At 38.9% G+C, this 20,371-nt stretch overlaps 1 protein-coding gene and 1 pseudogene across 9 annotated transcripts in view; both read left to right on the forward strand.

Moving 5' to 3' along the window:
- Positions 1-20,371, forward strand: part of KALRN (kalirin RhoGEF kinase) — a 1,044,937-nt gene that overhangs the window by 401,308 nt on the left and 623,258 nt on the right. The window lies entirely within an intron of this gene.
- On the forward strand, positions 12,496-19,958 carry LOC141507972 (ceramide glucosyltransferase pseudogene; annotated as a pseudogene).

Genomic DNA, 20,371 nt, shown 5'->3' on the forward strand with positions numbered 1-20,371 from the left:
TTTAATTTGGGGGGAGAAAGGAGTACACGTATTTTTGGTAAAGGGGCTGGATTTTGAACCTGAACAAAAGGCTAAATTCTTTGCCCTGGGTCAGATACTGAGGAAATGACACAATCTAGAATAAATGTTCATACCCCACAAATGTTGAGACATTGGTTATTGCCAGAATTCCTCCCCAGCTCCCTGCCTTCAGGAACTCTTAACAGGTTCCATGTTGGAATGGCCTATTTTGTTCAGCTATGAGTTTGACTGATGCTCAGAACCTTGGCATGATGAACCTTTCCTGTTTAGTTGTTAGTTCCAAATATATAAACATTTCTTCCATTCCTTTAGTTAAGTTTCCTCCACTTCTCCCTTCTAAACTTTCCTCCAGTTGATCTCTATTCCTCCAATTGACCAACCTCCCACTGGGTCCAAGATGGGACATAACTCAGTTTTTATGTTGAGCACCAGATTTCACTCATCACCCTTTGCTTTTTGGTTCAGAACATCTATGCTTAAGAACATAGACTCAAGAGAAAAAATGCTAATTTTAGAACCCTAACCTTTGAGTCAAAGAGCCTCAGTTCAAGTTGGCTTTGACACTTACCACTTGTGTGGTCTTTAATGAGTCACAAACTTCTCTGGGCCTCAGTTTCCTCAAATGAAAAACAAAGAGAATCAACTCAATTCCAAAGGTTCCTTTGAGCACTGGATCAATGATTTTTAATAGGTTTTTTTGTTTGTTTGTTTTTTGCAAGGCGATGGGGTTAAGTGGCTTGCCCAAGGCCACACAGTTAAGTAATTATTAAGTGTCTGAGGTTGGATTTGAACTCAGGTACTCCTGACTCCAGGGCCAGTACTCTATCCACTGCGCCACCTAGCCACCCCCTAGATCAATGATTTTTTTGACCAGACTGAGGGTGTGGAAGAGACTTGTCTTCTCTGATAATAAACTGATTGGACTATTTCTTCAGGGTATGTTTGGGTATGTTTCTGAGTAGTTTTGTGTATGCAATATTCCAAATGACTTTGGGTACTGAGATAATTGTTTCTGAAGGGGTTGGTTCAGGCAGTCATCTGTCCACAGGGTTCTGACAAAGTTCTTTTTCTTAGAGAAATTTTGTGGCTTGTTAAGAGAAGTTGTCTCTGTTAGGAAGTGAGAGTCCCTTTTAGAGAATGGAGAGACCCTCCCTAGCTATATTGTGGGAGTGATAATGTCAGGTGAGAGAACACTGCTCTGCTCTCTGACCCAGACCAGAACCAAGGGCTCAGGATTTGTCTTAGAGCTATAATGTACAACTCAGTAGAAACAGGTTTACTAATCCTAGGATCCCTGCTGGCTACATATTGACTTAGTTTTAAAATGTAATGTTATCTATGCTTTGTTGCATTTTGTTTATTTTTATTAAGTTTATTCCAATGATCTTTGAATCTGGTTCTTATAGTTGGTAGCTTACTTTATTTGACACATCTGAGATAGAGTATTTGTGGCCCTATCCAGGGAATTACCTACTTCTTGACTAAGGCAGTTTCTCCCAGAACTTATAGATCCAATCAACTCCTTTCTCTTTTCTATTTTCTCTCCATTTTAGAAAAGCCAGAATTCTATAAGTTGAGACCCTAAGTCAGTTTTCATAGACACAGAATCATAGCTGGTGATTTTGGTGGCTGGGGGAAGCAGCAGCAAATTAAGAGTTTTTGTATATGTATGCATATGTGTGTAAGTGTATATATATTCCACTGATACTTGTTTTAGGATTTTTATATCATAGACTTAGGGGTTGGAACCCTCAGAGGTTATATAGTTCAACCCCATCATTTTAAGATAAAGAAACAGAAAACCAGAGATATTTAGTGACTTATACAAGGTCATACATTGAACATCAGAAATAGGATGTCTTGGGGAAAGAGAAGCATGTCATTTGGTAACTCTCTAATTTAATTAGTCTTGCTAACTAGTTTCTGTGCAGTTGAGTGAAAGTGCTGTCAAACTGTAAATATAACATTTTAAAGTTGTTCAATTAAAGCAGCATTATTTAAAAATACTGCACCTTTTAAATTTCAAGGCCATAAGGCAAAGCTCTGTTCACCCTGTCCTAGTTGTGGCACTAGATAGACAGGCCACTCAAGGATCTATGATTTCATTGGTATTAGAATTCCCTCCACCTTTCTGTCATTGTTAGTAAATAAGTATAAGACAGTTTCACAAGGCCCAGAGGCTGTGACTTACCCATTTTCATCTAGTTCATAAGTATTAGAAACATGATTTGAGTCCAGGTCTTCTTTGATCCAGGTCTTGTACACTATCACTATGTTATAAAGACAGAATAGAGTCCTTGAAATTTGAATTTACCATTTCTCTTTTTTTGCTCAAATGTATGATGTGACTAATTTCAATAGTGTAATGTGACTAATTTTAAAGCAAATATTATGAAACAAAGTCTTATTCTGCATGCAGCATCATTCCAGGGAGGGGTAGGAGATGGACAAAGAGACCAAGAATGAATGGGTCTGGTGATTGTCTGTAATGAACCAGTAACTAGGAATATAGAAATAGGAAAAACTGGAGAGATTGGGGCTAGGATTTGGGATTTACTGTGTCTTGTTTTCAGATTACCCCAAAGGATGATATTGGCCACAAAATGAAATAGTGTCTTCCTTCTGAGGTCACCTCCCATTTAAACAGTATAAATTACTTGCATGTACAACTCATCTTCCTGAATTCAAATCTGGTCTCAGACACTAATCAACTGTGTGACCCTGGACATGTCATTTAATCCTGTTTGCCTGAGGTTCCTCAACTGTAAAATGAATTGGAGAAGGGAAAAGCAAACCACTGCAGTGTTGTATCAAGAAAACCCCCAAATGGGGTCATGAAGAATAAAATACAACTGAAAATTGAACGACGATAACAACAATAACAACAACAAAAAGACTTATTTGCATGTTGTCTCCTCTAAGAAAACGGGAGCTCCTTGAGGATAGGATAGGTATTTGCCTTGCTTTATATTTGAAGCACTCAGCATAGTGCCTAACAGATTTGTTGTTGCTGTTCAGTTATTTCAGTGGTGTCTGACTCTTGGTAACATCCCTGCTGATGGTAATACTTCTTTAATATAATTATCACTTATAAAAAATCTTAACTGCTTCTGGTAATGAACTATGTGACAGTGCCAAAGACTTTGGTGGTGAGAATTCTTTTTCTGTCTTCAGTAACTGTAGCTGTAACACCCATAGGAGCAGTTGCCAGACTTATGTAATTTCCTTTATTCTCTCCACAGAATTACTAACAAAATCAGGGAAATTCTGTAGAAAAGGTATCCCTGGATATCAGCAGGCATTTGATGGAATCTGTCATGATAAGTTGGGGATACCTTGGGGAAAATATAGCCTGGGTTCAGTTAAGTAAATTCAGAGGCAATTGAATGTTTGACCCAAAGCATGATGATTAATGAATGAACTGATATCATCCTGTAGGCCGGGTCCTGGAGTGCCCTTGTTATCTCTCCTCAGCTCAGTTCTATTCAACATATCTGTCAATTACATGGGTGAAGGCATCAATGGCATTTTTGCATCAAATATATGGAAGCAAGAAAGTTGAAAGGGATAAATAAATGGGGATGAAAAAATATTAAACTAAAACAATGAGTCCTGATTAATATCTTGGAACTGAATAGGGATAAATTCAAAATAGTATATTTGGGTTAAAAATCAATTGCATGAGTAAAAGATAAGGGAGTTTAGCCTAGAAAATGTTTTGTGTGAATAAGTTCTGTATGCTTTAGTGGACTATAAAATCAATATATATTCAGTGAAAAGCTAATAGGATCTTAGAATGGATTGATTAACTTGGTGTTGAGAATGAGGGAGCTTCTTGTCCTGTTGTGCCTTGAACTTGCCTTATCACATCTCATAGCTAGAGCTAATGCCACACTTTAGGGAGGACAATAGTAAATTATAGCATTTATTGAGAAGAGGTAAAAATAGCTGGTTGCTCAATGAGTATAGCACTGAGCCTGGGCTCAGGAAGACCTGGGTTCAAATCCAGCCTGAGTTCAAATCCACCTTCTAGCTGAGTGACTCTGGGACTTAACCTCGGATTTCCTGACAAAAGGATCCAATGGAGAAGGAAATGACAAACCACTCTTTGTCACAAAAACTCCATGGATACCTGGTCTATAGGATCATGAAGAGTAAGACACAATTGAACAAAAATAAAAGGAGAATGGTTACCAGGATAGTGAAGGCATGTGAATCCTTGCTATACTAGGCTCAGCTGATTGAAACTAGAAGTGTTGGGCTTAGAAGAGAAGACTAAAGAGCACTGTGATGGATACCTTCAAGGTCTTTGAAGATTTGTCATTGAAAGAGGATTAGATTTAAGTTGCCTGGCCCCAAAGGGAATATATTGGACCAGTGGGTGGAAATTGCAGAAGGGAAGATTTTGGCTCAATCTAGAGAAAAGCTTCCTAAGACTTAGAGCTGTCCAGGAATGGAATAGGGACCCTTTGGTAGGTAACAAGTTCCCAATTAATGGTCTGGGTGAGCACACATGAAGGATATTGTAGCTGTGTTCCTCTCAGATAGAGTAAGAATCTTAGACTTGATGATTAGGTGACTTCACAAAATAAATGCTTACATATCATGAGAAGTGCAGTTATCTATTTTTTTTTAAGGTTTTTGCAAGGCAATGGAGTTAAGTGGCTTGCCCAAGGCCACACAGCTAGGTAATTATTAAGTGTCTGAGGTTGGATTTGAACTCAGGTACTACTGACTCCAGAGCCAGTGCTCTATTCACTGCACCACCTAGCTGCCCCTGCAGTTATCTAACATTAAATAAATCTAAATTTATGAAAATAATACTAAGTCATATTACTACTGTGTATTGAGACCTAACTGGCAATCTATATGGCCTGTGCCATATAGAGATGGGTGAGAGTAGGGCTGGAGCTTCATCAGAGAATGGAAGGCAACTGAATACACAAAGTAAATTTGCAGAGGCTTGAGTCAGGAATTCTCAAGTCCAAGAAGTTTCCTGGATTGCCAGGAAATGATTAAGCTTGAGCCCAGGTACAAGGAGTTCACAGAAAAGCTTCTTCCCCCTTTCACAATTAGAATGTCATTCTTCTCTTCACAGGAAGAGTAAACTGGAAGAAAATAAAATGCAAAAGGGTTGAAAGAAAGGGAGAGAAGATGAAGCACAACTTAGAAAATCCACAACTTCTCTACTCCTCTGGCTGATGCTTCTTCTCAAGGTGCCATCGTGTAGCTCTGCAACTGCCCAGAACCTCTCGCCTTGCACTTTTTCTCTTCCCCAGATGATGTGTCATGCTCTTGACTCATCATTCCTCATTTCCTTCTATTAGAACCCCTCTCTTCTTACTTGTAGTGAAAGAATATTACCTCTGAAACTCCCTGGCTTTCTTCAAGCCCCCAGCTAAAATCTCACCCTTTATAGCATGGATGGGGAAACTTTTTTTCCTGCCAAAGACCATTTGGATATTTAGAACATCATTCATCTGTTAGATTTAGTTAAATATCCCTGAAAAGCTCTTAGATTTATTGAATTTTGAGTCCCATCTGCAGTTGCTGTGATAGGGTCAGCCCAAATGGCCAGATACCTGGATGTTCCTCACCCTGCTTTATAAGGATTCCTCCCCAATCTCTTTTAATTCTACTATCTTCCCTCTATTAATTATTTCCTACTTATTCTGTATATAGCTTGCTTTGGATATATCATTTATATTTTATCTTGCCCATTTGATTGTAAGCTTCTTGAGGTTAGGCATTATCTTTTTCCTCTTTTTATATTCCCAGTGCCCAGCAACATGCCTCATACATAATAAGTGCTTAATCAATGTTTATTGATTGATCAGAGTGGGAAGATGGATTCAAATCTCACCTCTGGGGGCAGTGGATAGAGGACCTAAGTTCAAATCCAGCCTCAGACACTTAATAATTTCTTTGCTGTGTGATCTTGGGCAAGTCACTTAACCCCATTCCCTTGTTAATAAAAACCAAATCTCACCTCTGAACCTTGAGAAAATCGCTTCTTTCATCCTCTATTTCCTTTTTGTTTTAGAAAATAAGGGGGGAACTGGAGGGCCCCTGATGTTGCTTTTCAGCTCTAAATCTATCATTCTGTCCCTCCATGTCTAATTCCCATTCTGCTATACCAAGTGTCCAGTCATGTTCTTCTCTCGGGATTGTTTCCAGTGCTTTTCATTCATCATTTGTTCATTTGTTCCACAAATATTAAATGTTTACAATGTACAGGAGACTGTGCTAGGAGAAGAGATGAAAGCAACAATGTTTCTGTCCATAAGGAATATACATTATAGTAGGGGAGATTTGAAGTGTTTTACACTAAAATTTATAACTATAAGAGAACCACAAAGCACCATAAGATTTACTGGATGAGAGACACTAATAGTTTTCATTTACATAATGCTGTTCAGTTTACAAAGCACTCTCTTCTCAATTACATTGTAAGGTAAATGGTATAAACACTAGCATTCCCTTTTCACAGATATGGAAACTGAGGCATTGAGAAGCATAAGTGACTTACTTAAGTTAATGGGCAAATTAGGTGGTGCAGTGGATGGAAAAAAGTACTTGGAATCAAGAAGACCCATCTTTTGGGTTCAAATCTGAGCTCAGACATTTATTAGCTGTGTGACCCTGAGCAAGTCATTTAGCTGCTTCAGTTTCCTTATCTATAAAATGACCTGGAGGAGGAAATGGCAAACCAGTCTAGCATCTTTGCCAAGAAAATCTCAAATTGTTTCATGAATAGCCAGACATGTCTGAAATGACTCAAAACAATGCTTAACTTTATCCATTCATGTAGCTAGGAAAAGGAGAGTCATGGATGAATCTGGGTCTTGTAAAACCAAGCCTAGTACTTTTATGAACCAAGATGCCTCTCCTAGAATGGCGATCTTGTTTTGCCACATAGCCCAAGAAACTTGAGGACCTTACTAATCATGAATGCCCATTCAATTAAATTCAAAACATTCTTCAGTTAGCATGTAAATGCAAGTCATGGTTCTAGTTTCAGGAATATAAAGATAAACATGGAAAAGCTCCCTCAAGGAACTCAAAGTCTTCTGGGTTTAGGGGTTGGAGGAAATCATCAGGCTACCTGGAGAATAAACATGAGATTATTTTAGGAGGGAAAGAATACTGGCAAGGCTTCTTGGAGGAGGCCCTTGAGCTGAACCTCAACCTTTAAGGATTCTGAGATCTAGAAATAAAAGGGGGGGGGCATTCCAAGCAGGAGGTTGAGGCAATGGCACTTCTACACTTGCAGGCTTCTCATTCCATTAAGGTGTGACCTTCATTTTATTTTTTTTCCTCTTTAGTCACTTTCAAGTAAGCCAGCCTGAATTCTAGATATGAAGTAGTTAGACATAAGCTATGTGGGATTCATCAGAGCCGGGCTGGCTCTTTGTTGGAGTGCTACTTGTCGTGAATCTCTCTATCACCACATGGGATCAGAAAATGATTAATTTTATATTTATCCCAGCAGCTGTTTCAAGTGAGAATCTGCCAGACATTGATATGGATACAGTAAATCTCAGATGGCATCAGAAGAGTAGGGCAAATGGGGTCAATGCAGTTTCTGGGTCTGCCAGAAACTTTGAGGATATTTCAAGTAGGGTGACTGATGCTCCTCAGAGGCAGGAAGGTTAGCTCCTGAATCAAGTTGTCACTGGGTCCTCAGTCTTGTTGATTTGATTCATGCTTTTCTGAGATGATTTTCGCCAGTTTTAAGAGTTTAAAGACTTCAGGAAATCCTCTGAATGGGGAACCAAAAATCCCAGGTCTTATTCCTGTTGCTGTCACTAAACACTGCATGATTTGGGGAATTCTCGGTAACTTTTATACTTTCAGGTCTCTAGGTACCATCTTACAATGTATGAGATTCTGGACTTTGAATCAGAAAGACCCTAATTTGAATCCTGTCTCAGGTTGCTGGGTAACCCCAGGCGGGCCACTTAATTTCTTTTAGTCTCAGTTTGGTCATCTGAAAAATAAATATTAGCCCTTATCTAGCAGAGTTGTCATGGGGACCAATATGATATTTGTAAAATGCCTTACAAACCTTAAAGGGCTATGTAAATGCTAATTACTACCAGTACTAGTACTAGTACTACTATCAACTCAGAGTTTGTGGGTCTTCAGAGAGGATTAGCACCTCTGGTGTGAAGGCTTGCTGAGTCCTTTTCAGGGCTGCTCATCTACTTTTGGTATCTACCTATCACTCAACTCTCACCTGTGGCTCCTAGAAGTTATAGCACTTGCAGTAGCCACACCTTGGTAAACTGCTGAGATGGGTTAAACCAGGTTAGGATCAACCAGCTGGAGGGCACCTAGGTAGTGCAGTGGATGGAGCACTGGCCCTGGAGTCAGGAGTACTTGGGTTCAAATCTGGTCTCAGACACTTAATAATTACCTAACTGTGTGACCTTGGGCAAGTCACTTAACCCCACTGCTTTGCAAAAACAAGAAAAAATAGCTGACCACAAACCCATTAATGAGTTAGGGTGTCTATGTGAGGTAGAATGGGCAGATGAGAACAATTTGTTCCAACAGCCATGAAGGCAGCTAAAGCAGGTGCTGTGGAACATTTAGAGCTTGGTCAAACATCAAAGACACCAAGGTTATTACTGCATTCTGGAACATTGCCTGTCATCTTGACTTTCATCTTGTCACTGGAATTCAATGACTAGAAGAGAAAAGTGAGGCTGATGACTCTGCAACTTTGTCTCACATCCAATTCACACAGAAGTAAAATCATTGGGCCTCTTTGAAAACAGAAGACAAACAATAACAATTATAACATATTATTACCCCCACCCCTCTGGACTTTAGTGTCTCAGTATATAAAGGGAAGAGGCTGGACAAAAATGATATCTTCCATGTTGCTCTGGGAGTCTAAGAATGTACTGAATCTTTCCCACAGTCATTCTCTTCTATTAGCCATATTGGCTCTTTGATTTGATTCAGAAAGCACAATATTTAATATTACCCTTGTCTTCTTGCCTTTCCCTTCTTCCCTCTTTATTCCTTATAATATCATTGTAAACAAGACTGGTTAGGAACCACAAGTTTAAAACAGGTTTGGGCCAGATGTAGTAAGAAATTGGGTTAGATAGGTTAGGATAGAGCTAGATTGTGGAGGACAATAAATACTAGATTGAGAGGTGTGGAGTTAATTCTATAGCTACTGAAAGTTTTTGAATAGAAGAATGTAAGGATTTTTTTTCCCTTACAAAACAGTTAAATAGACAAGAACTGAATGAGCTAAGTCTAGGATAATGTCTCATCTTTGGTTGCCAACTCTTCCCCTCAGCACCCTAAGCAACAAAGTCTAGTCCCTGACTCTTCCCTACTACCCACAAAAAGAACCAAATTAGCAGATTCTTCTCTATGCTCTTCTCCCCACCTTCTTTCCCTGCCCAGGGATCCTGTTCTCCCCAAAGGAAAGAACAGATATCCCTTATGCCTGCACCTAAGAGCCTGACTCAGAATGGGAGAATTAAAGGACCATTTGAGGAAAAGCACAAAAATCATTCATAAATGTCTTACCTGCAAAATCATGCAGATTTTCTCCTCTGCAAAATTTTTTCCTTCCAAACTGGAAAAGGAGATCACTAGCATCAGAAGAGTCTACCATGATGATAGATCTATAATTAATAGGCCCCCTGACTGATGATCTTGGTGATGAATGAGAAGCCCAGGAATCCCATAGGCCAGCCTATTCAGCCAGGTGGGTGACTAGATAGCCAACTTTTGTTTTATCTATAGGGAACTGTGGGTCACACCTATATTGAGACATCAACCTAAGTCAGGGAGTTAGTTAATGACTGAGAAACCTCTAGATGAGTCCATGCATTGGAAAAGACATGAGTGGGGGCAGGAATATGAAGATAAATGCCAACCAGCATAATAATAACCTGGAGCTGGGTTTGAAGGTTCTGAATTATGACTTATGTGACTCCCTTCTCCTTCTCTTTACCTGAGATGCTTAGTCTGGATGGGTCCCATAGTGTGAATCAGAACTGAGTTGACAGGCAGAGCTCTAGTAGTCTTCCAAGAGCATCTTCCAAGAAATTGAGCAAACATGGAAGTTTAGATTCTATTTCAGTTAAGCAAAGATCCTTGTGGTCCCTTTCATAAATCTGACTTGTTTTTGTCTCTGTCCCTTTATTTCCTCTGCCTGGCATCTTGGGGATTTGATCCAACATCTTCTAGCTCTTAAAACAATCTTAGTTCATACCCGGGATCTTCCCTCTCTTCTTTTGTCCCCAATCACCCTCCAAAAATAAATATCATCTTCCCTTCTTACTAAAATGGGGGTATTTCTTTCCCAGAAAACCAAAGGTCCGATGCTCCTTATAACTGTTTTCCCCTACCAAGAGCTCCAATTAGATTAACAGCATTCACCTAGACCTGCCTTTAGGCCTTGTTCCTCATCTCCCGAGTTAGTGAGAACTTCCTCGAGAATATTAGCACCCAATTTCTACATTTTGTTGTCAAGACTTATTAGTTAATAACCTGTAAGTTGCTCCCTGACAGGGCTGCAGCCTGCTAATGACTGCCACATTTAGATGTTGGAATAGTCTGTTAAATTCCTGCTGGTGCAGGTGGCAGTAAATATTTGTTACGAGAGACAAGCACAGAAAGAAATTTCTCATGTGAACCTCACTGTGGTGGGAGTGAGGGGAACAAGAATAGCTGTGACCTTTGCACCCCAGAACAACTCCCACTCAACCACTAATGCCATTATTCCTGGAGGCAAGCCTCAGGAATGAAGAAGTTTCCTTGCTGACATATCAGAGAAATGACAATTTGAGACAAACTTTGTGGATTATACATAGAAAAAAAGAGAAAGACTTCTAGATAGTCAGAGACTGAAGAAACACTAGAAATCAGGTTCAAGCTTCTTATTTTAAAAAAATGAGAAAACTGGGGCAGCTAGGTGGTGCAAGGCATAAAGCACCTGCCCTGGAGTCAGGAGTTCCTGGGTTCAAATCCGGTCTCAGACACTTAATAATTACCTAGCTGTGTGGCCTTGGGCAAGCCACTTAACCCCATTTGCCTTGCAAAAAAAACTAAAAAAAAAAAATGAGAAAACTGAGTCCTAGAGGGGGCAAATAACTTGTCTGGTAGAAAAGTGGCAGAGTAGAAATTAGAACCTCATTCTTCTGAGTCTCAGCCCAGAGACATGGTGTCTACTTGGATGGGAGCTTTGTCGTTTTGAATTGTGTCTTTACCCCTAGTTGCAGCTATCAGGTGATTTGTGATGTTGCTGGTTAGGATCTGGGGATAATATTTTTAAGTATGAGCAACTCTAGAACTAAATAACTCCAAATATCACCAGAGATAAATTTTTATTTAAAAAAATTAGATATTTCTTGCCCTTCAATTGGGGAATGGCTTAGCAAACTGTGGTATATGTATGTCATGGAACACTATTGTTCTATTAGAAACCAGTAGGGACAGGAATTCCAGTAAGCCTGGAGGGATTTGCATGAACTGATGCTGAGTGAGATGAGCAGAACCAGAAAAACACTGTACACCCTAACAGCAACATGGGGGTGATGATCAACTTTGATGGACTTGCTCGTTCCATCAGTGCAACAATCAGGGACAATTTGGGGCTGTCTGCAATGGAGAATACCATCTGTATCCAGATAAAGAGCCGTAGAACAAAGTTCAAGGACTATTCCCTTTAATTTAGAAAAAAAAAAAACAGAAATCTTATTGTCTGCTCTTGTTATCTCTTATACTTTTTGTTTCTTCCTTAAGGATATGATTTCTATCTCATCACACTCAGTTTGGATCAATATACAACATGGAAACAAAGTAAAAAGACTGACAGATTGCTTTCCGTGGGGGGTGGGGTGGGGGGAGGGAAGTAAAACTGGGGGAAAAATTGTAAAACTCAAATAAAATCTTTAATTAAAAAAACTAGGTGTTTCAGAATGGTTTTATTAGATTATCAAACAATTGAATAAAATATACAAATCAAGAAGAAGTGAGGAGGTAGGAAAGAAACTTCTAAGTATCAAAGTAGTATACTTTGTCTTTTCTTAACTGTGACAATTCTATTTTGGTCCTCTTTGAGACTAATTTTAGCTATTCAAAGAAGCAAAAGTTTTAACATTTAAGCAATATGTTAGTATTTCTTTGCTATTTATTAAAAACAATGATGAGTGTGTGTAAGGCAGAAGGCGAATGAAGTGACAAGGAGGAGGAAGAGAAAGAGGATCAATCAGCCTATGGAGGAGGAGGTGGGTGGGGGGGAACAAAACTGTCTGAAGAGCTTACAGACTCCTAGGAGCAGTAGAAAAAAAAGAGAGTGGGGATGGGGAGGGTGGAGATGGGCACTGGAATGGTGGCTCTGGCCCGGTTGTTCCAGTGAAGGCAGCGATGGACCTGGTCCAAGAGGGAGTGACCATTTTGGGGTTGCTGTGGTTCATATACTTCACATTCATTATCTAAATGCTTTCACATCTTAACAAGGAGGCAGCAAACATCCTTATAGCTAATTCCCTAGTATGACACTTCTGAAACCATTTCAAGGTGTAGAGCCCAACTTAGCAACGATTCAGAAACATTCTTTGAATTAGTATCCTAAATATGAAGAATGCCTTTTTTTGTACAAGATGATTCAGTTAGTGATGTATGTAAAAAGCTTCTTGGCAAATTCCCAAATGTGGATGCCAGACTATTTATAGGTGACAAGTAGGTTGGGGTTAATCCCAAAATTAATGATTTAATACATAATATGAAATTGCAAAATATAATCTTATATGGATTAGTTATAATGAAATCAGAGCAGTTTCAGACACATTTACCAACATGGATAATCAAATAATAGAAAAAGTAGATTTGCTTCATGGTATACCTTATGTTGAAGAGAGACATGGTTTTGCTGTAGGTATGCATGCATAGATATATATAAATAAGTATATTTTGGAACTTCACATACAAGAGCCTATATTTCAGCTAAAGTTACTAGGTTCAAATGTGTGTGATGAGGAAAGAGATATTAGATGAAGCTGGAGGGATTATAGTTTTTGCCAGGTACTTTGCTGAAAGTTATAATAATAATGTTTGTCCTTCATTCTTGAAGAAGACAATGACAACAGGGAGATGATGCCATGAAAAGCACATGAATTGAATTTGAGTGAGGGGGTGCTATGCTAAGTCCTCCAGAGTCATCTGGGTCCAGTAGCCAGATATATATCAGAACAACTGAAGAAGGCTCTGGAGGAGAGGCAATCAGGGTTAAGTGACTTGCCCAGGGTTATGATTCCAAGGCCAGTGCTCTATTCACATTGTGCCACCTACCTGCCCTTTTGCTGAAGATTACTTTATGGGGAAAGCTATAGCAAGGTTGCAGGTTTGCAATGGCCACCCAAATATTCATTTTCTCAGATTCAATACAGAATGATCAAGTGAACCAAATTATCAATTAATAAAATTGGGGACCAATTCCTGAATGTTTTGTTGATAGTTTAACAGTTGAATGGACAATTCACAGTATAGCTCAATGGAATGTTATGGTATTTTGCATGTGTCATTGTGTAGTCTGGTTTATATTTGACTATATGACCTCAGGGGCATCCAGGATGGCCTCTATGTTTTTCTTTTTCTTTTTAAATTTTATTTAAGGCAATGGGGGTTAAGTGACTTGCCCAAGGTCACACAGCTAGGCAATTATTAAGTGTCTGAGGCTGGATTTGAGCTCAGGTCCTCCTGACTCCAGGAGTCTCAGGTTTATTTATCAATTGGAGAATGTGTCATATTCTTTTTTATTTTATTTTTATTTTATGTTTTTTTCAAAGCAATTGGGTTAAGTGGCTAGGTAATTAAGTGTCTGAGGTCAGATTTGAACTCAGGTACTGCTGACTCCAGGGCCAGCACTGTATCCACTATGCCACCTAGCTGCTCTGGCTCCTATCTTTTTTCAAAATTTGATTATGTAGTAGTTCATTCAATAATCCATGACAATCAGCATAGTGGGATCAAACTATATCATGGAGGCATGGGTAGAGGAAATCCTTGACATATAACCACTGCTTTGCAATCATATTTAAGAAAATAAAATTATTTTTCAAACTCAAAGATACAAAATTTGGGGACAAGAAATCACTATTTGACAAAAACTGCTGGGAAAACTAGAAAGCAGAAAAGTAGAAACTAGGTATAGAACAGCATCTCACTCTGTATATTGAGATAAGGGCAAAATGGGTACATGATTTATAAAGTCATAAGCAAATTAAGAGAGAGAAAGGAACATCTTACCTGTCAGATTTATGGATAAGGGAAGAATTTATAACCAAGAGTGCATTACAAATGAAAAAGGTTTTGCATAAAAAGATGCAACCAGGATTAAAAGGAAAGCAGGAAACTGGGAGAAAAATTTTTTTTGCAGAAAATTTCGCTGAAAAAGACCCTATTTCTTGAATAGAGACAGAATGGAGTAAAATTTATAAGAATATGACTCATTTGGATGGCTAAATGGTACAGTGGGTAGAGCACCAGTGCTGGGGTCAGGAGTACCTGAGTTCAAATCCAACCTCAGACACTTAATAATTACCTAGCTGTGTGGCCTTGGGCAAGCCACTTAACCCCATTGCCTTGCAAATAACCTAAAAAAATAAAATAAAAAAGAATGATTCATTCTTCAATTGATAAATGGTCAAAGGATACTAGTAGGCAATTTTCAGATGAAGAAATCAGTCACTGTAGTCATATGAGGAAAGACTCCAAATCAATACTGATTAGAGAAATGCAAACGAAATTTAATTGAGTTACTAGCTCATCCCTTTCAGATTGGCTAATATGACAGAAAAGGAAAATGACAAATGTTGGAGGGGATGTGGAAGACCAGGGATATTAAATGCACTATTGCAAGAGTTGTGAATTGATCCAACCATTCTGGGGAGCAATTTGGAATCCTATCCCAAGAGCATAAACTTTGTATGTACTTTGACCCATTAACGACACTACTATATCTATACCCAAAAATAGATCATAGAAAAAGGAAAAGAACCTATATATACATAAATATTTATAGCAACTTTTTGTGGTGGCAAATAATTGGAAATTAAGAAGATGTCCATCAATTGAGGAGTAGATGAACAAGTTGTGATATATGATTATGATGAAATACCATTTGTGCTAAAAGAAATGATGAGTAGGAAGCTTTCAGGAGTACCTAGAAACTCTTACATGAAATGATGCAGAGTGAAAAGAGTACAAAAAGGAGAACAATGTATATACCAACAGTGATATGGTAAATTCATCAGCTGTGAATGACTTAAATATTCTGAAGGACTTAAGATGAAAAATGCTATTCACCTCCAGAGAAAAAATTGCTGAAGTATGAGTGCAATTCAAAGCACACTTTTTTGGAAATATTCTATTTATTTTGAATTTTACCTAATCTTGCTTCCCTTCCTATGCCCCTCACAGAAGGCAGTTTGTTAGTCTTTACATTGTTTCCATGATATGCATTAATCTAAGTTGAATATGATGAAAGAGAAATCATATCCTTAAGAAAGAAACATAAAGTATGAGATATAGCAGAATTACATAATATGATAACTTCAAAAAAATTAAAGTTAATAGTCTTTGGTGTTTGTTCAAACTCCAAAATTCTTTCTCAGGATACAGATGGCATTCTCCATTGCAGATATCCCAAATTTGTGCTTGATTGTTGCCCTGTTGGTATGAGCAAGTCCATTAAGTTTGAGTATGCACTTCCATGTTGTGTTAGGGTGTACATCAAAGCACACTTTTTAAAAAATTTTATTATTCTTGGGTTTATTTGGGGGGGGGAGAGCTGGTCTGTGTTCTTTTGCAACATGGTTAATATGCAAAAGCTTTGCATGACTATACACATATAATCAATATCAAATTCCTTGCCTTTTTAAGGGGAGGGGGGCATGGGGAAGAGTGGCAACAGGTAGCATGGGAACTTCCACTAGATTATTTTAGGGGCAGCAAATAGTAGGGAAGGGAGATCATCAATGCAGTAGGAAGCTAGATGGTGCTAGTGTGGATAGAACATTGGAAGCAGTCTGAAAGACTTAATTTCAAATATGGCTTCAGACACTGTGTGATCTTGTTCCAGTCATATAAACACCCCATGACTCAGTTTCCTCACCCATTAATGAGGATAATAATAAAATTATTATAAGGCTAATATTTGTAAGGTGATTTGCAAGCCTTAAAATACTATATAAATGCTAGCTTTTGTGGAAATGAGAGAGTGGAACTTAGAGTGGTGGTGACCTTAGGGGACTCATCAGCTACTTCTGTAAAATCAGGGAAAGGGTGGTGTTAGATGACATCTCAAGTCCCCCTCCAACTAGAAAACTATGATCCTATCATTGTGATGGGTGAGAGAAGGTTCAGCTGTTCACAGGTTTCTTTGTTGGTCAGAGATCTTGCTAGAACCAGAATTAGGTAAGTAGAGAGCTAAGGTCAGGTGGAACTTAGAACTGCCGATCAAAATTGTACCAGTCAAGTTTACTTTTGGTTTCCTTGCCTTGGATAAGAAGACTTGATAATTGGGTCCAAACAATGTTGGAATCAACTCCCTCTTCCCTTTTCGTATTGGATTGTGTGATAGAGGTAATGCTGAGGGTGGAGGGACCATGCGGCAGTCCTAGACAGTGTTTGGACAGATACTGTACTAGACTCTATAAACCTTTTACTGTGAAAACCTATCAGTCTAAGAGCAGGCTCCTTAAGCAAAAAGGAATCTTTATATGTCCTAGCAGATGCCCCATCAGTCCCTAGGAGAAGGATGGAGGTAAGGGGGGAAGAATGTCAGTTTAACAGAAAATGGGACAGTATACTAACTAAACTCAGGGAGGGAGACAGCTGCATTGTGACAACAGGAAGACAATAGACCTCACAAGGATTTCAATATTTCTCTTCCTCTGAGACTGCTTTCAGGGAGAATCCCAGCTTCTGGACTAGGAATATTTTCTCCTTTCTCATCTTTACATTTCAGTTGCCTTGTCATTCAAGAATCAGCTAAAGTTTCATCTTCTACATGAAACCTTTCCCAGTCCTCTTTAATCTTAGTACCTTCCCTCTGAAATTACCCTCAATTTATTCTGTTTGTACATAGATCTTTCCATTCAGTCTCCTGCATTAGATTGTCAGGTCCTTTAGAGCAGGTATTATTTTTTTCCCTCTCTCTATATATCACCAACACTGAATATAGTGAATAACAAATCAAAGATGCTTCATTAATGCTTGTTGGCTGACTGTCAGTTGAGTTCATATAAGAGGAGGAAGAAAGAGCTAGATGCTATCTCTTTGTAACAGAGCAAGATGACCCTAGGGAAACTTGTTACTCCAATGGTTTTTCCCACCATATTTGTGTCCCTCATTGTGGGAATAGTCTCATATGTTGAGTTATGTGGTAAGCTACTAAGGTTTTAGGGAAAAGAGTATTTTAAGAAGTTAAGAAATGATGATTTTTGTCATAGCCCAACTTAATAACATCGTCTAAGTCCTTGTCTATCTTTCAGGAAGGTCTGGAGGGCAGGCAGGATCCCTGTCATAGCCCAACTTAATAACATCGTCTAAGTCCTTGTCTATCTTTCAGGAAGGTCTGGAGGGCAGGCAGGATCCCTGACTGTTCTGGGCCTGAGAGAAAGTGATACCCTGTGCAAGCTGAGGGAGATTGCCCTGGCTTTAGGAGGGAGGTACAGCTGTGGCAAGGGAAACAGATGGTATAGGCACTTCTGCTGAACTATTTAGGGAAATCAGAGGGTAGATAGAGGGCAGGTGTAAATGGAAACTTGCCACTAATTATAGGAAGAAAGCATTTGGTAAAATTCTGTGGACATGGTGGAGGGAGAATGTAGGGCAAGAAGGCGTGGAATGTATGCAACCAGGGAAGTGAGTTAGGTTGGGAGGTGTGCCATAACAGCAAAGATGCTCATGATGCTGGCTCTGGCCTTACTCATTGTCATGTGGGTGTGGATACAGCTGTTTGAGTAAAAGGCTTGTGGCTTGTACTGTTCCACAATGCATAACCATAATTAAGGAAGGAAGCAGTATGGAGAGCTCTAGTCATGTCTAGCCTAGTGTCTTTCTGAATTGTATTAGTAGAATTCACTCTCAATGTCCCATCTTATGGGATCATAAGAAGGGACCTTTGAGAACAATGAATCCAATCTCCCATTTTATAGATGAGGAAACTGAGGTCTAGAGAAAGAAACTAGCCCAAGGCTCCAATTTCCTTATCCATAAAATGGGGGAGTTTGGGTGGTATTAGATGACTTCTGAAATCCTTTCCAGATAGAAAACTATGATCCTATCATTGTATTGGATAGGAGAGTCAAACCTGGTCCTCTTGATCCTAAGGCTATTGCTTAGACTATACCACATGTCTCAAAAGAAGGGGACTTGGCTTGGTGGATAACACATTGAATAAAATTATCTCGCATCTCATATCTCCTTATTTCATGTATCTGATTTTAAAAAAGTATTTGTATTGATGATTTTTATTTTATTTTAACCTCATTTCTGAATTTATTCTTCCTCACTCTCCTACTTGGTACATGATCCTTTGTAGAAAGAAAGAAAGAAAAGAAATAAAGAAATGAAAAGGAAAGATGAGAAAAAGTAATGCTATGGGCAATATTCCATGCCCATAGTCCCTCATCTTTGCAAAAAAGTTGAAAGAAGGTGCCTCTTTTCATCTCTTCTTTGGGGACAAACTGGGTCAATATAACAACAAAGTGTCCAGTTTTGTTTCTTTGGAAACCTTTTATTTTAAAGAAGCCAGATACTGTGAATTTAATGAGCATAGGTTAAACATAATTAGACCAGTGAACATGGTAATTATAAATTAAACAAGAACATATTTCTTCATAGGGCAAGCATTCAATTCAATTTAGGAATATTTCTGAGCACTTACTCTCTAGAAGGTATGGCTCGAGAAGGGCAGTGTGAATGAAACAAAGGTGACAAAGAAAGTGATACAAGTACACAAAATAACTTCAGAACATAGAATGTGATAAGTACTTTGAAAGGCATAAAATGCTGACTAGTTCCAAGGATGAGAGAGATCACATTTAATTAAGGGAGATCAGGAAAGGTTTTGTGAAAGAGGTGTTATTTAAGATGAAGCTTGAATCTAAGATTTAAATAATAGAAATGGGGGAAGGGCAGTCTTGGAAACAGTACAAGCAAAAGTGAGAGGTAGGAAACTCAAGTATATTCAAAGAATACCATGCAATCCATTTGGGTTATTTTGTAGAATATATGTTTCAGAGTGGTCGGCAATCCTTTAGTAGTCCTGTGATCTCACTGATATGGATACTCCCTTTACTGATAAAATTCAAAACCCATCCAAGATTTCTCATCTTGTATGACTTTTGTTGATGCTGGCCAACAGATTCTCTTTTAAGGCTCTGTGCAAGGGCTGTAGTACCTCCTTTTAAGTCTTGAAGATGCCATGAGTATCAAGGCAACATATTTAAAGACCACACAGCTAGTGAGTGACCACATAGTCAAAGTTCAAACTCAAGCCTTCAAGCCTCAAGATTTTTTCCAGTATAACACATTTGCTTTTGAAATATAGATGACAAGGTACTTTGGGGCTCTATAGTACTGAGCCTTGAATATCAGTTTAAAGAATCTGGGCTGAAAGTTTGACCTTCAAGTACAGGACTCAGGTGAAGCATAGAGAGTGGAGGAGAAGGGTAAATTATGAGGGACTTAATGATGATGAACTGCATGTATTCCTGCACAGAAAAATGATACAGATAATACTCATATGAACCTTCTCATTTAATAGAGCAGGTAGAAGGAGCTTTTATAGATGAGGCACAGGAGAGAGCTGAATTTGAAGATACAATATATTGTAAAAATGGAGTCAATAGCTAAAAGGGAAATGTACTATGAGTAAGAGAAAGGAAAGGTGGAATAGGCTAAGATATTTCATATAAAAGATTTTTTTGGAAGGGGGAAGGTGAGGGGGAATGAGGGAACCTTCACTCTCATCAGAAATGGCTCAGAGAGGAAACAGCATACAAACTCAATAGGGTATAGACATATAAAGAAAAAATGAGAGAAGGGGTATGGGGGAGGGGGGAATGTGGGTGATAGAGGAGAGGGTAGATCATAGGAGAGAATAGTCAGGTATAACACATTTTCTTTTTTACTTTTTGCAAGGTGCTGGAATTTGGTGGCCTGTTCGGGACCATGGGGCCAGGTGGTTGCTGGGTCTTTGAGGTGGTTTGTGGCCTTGGGGCCTCTTAGCCCCAGAGCCAGTGCTCTGTCAGCTGTGCCACTCAGCTACCCTACAGCACATTTTAGAAGAGAAACAGAGTGAAAG

This window comes from Macrotis lagotis, chromosome 1 (genome assembly GCF_037893015.1).
Source record: "Macrotis lagotis isolate mMagLag1 chromosome 1, bilby.v1.9.chrom.fasta, whole genome shotgun sequence".
NCBI classification, from domain to species: Eukaryota; Metazoa; Chordata; class Mammalia; order Peramelemorphia; family Peramelidae; genus Macrotis; species Macrotis lagotis.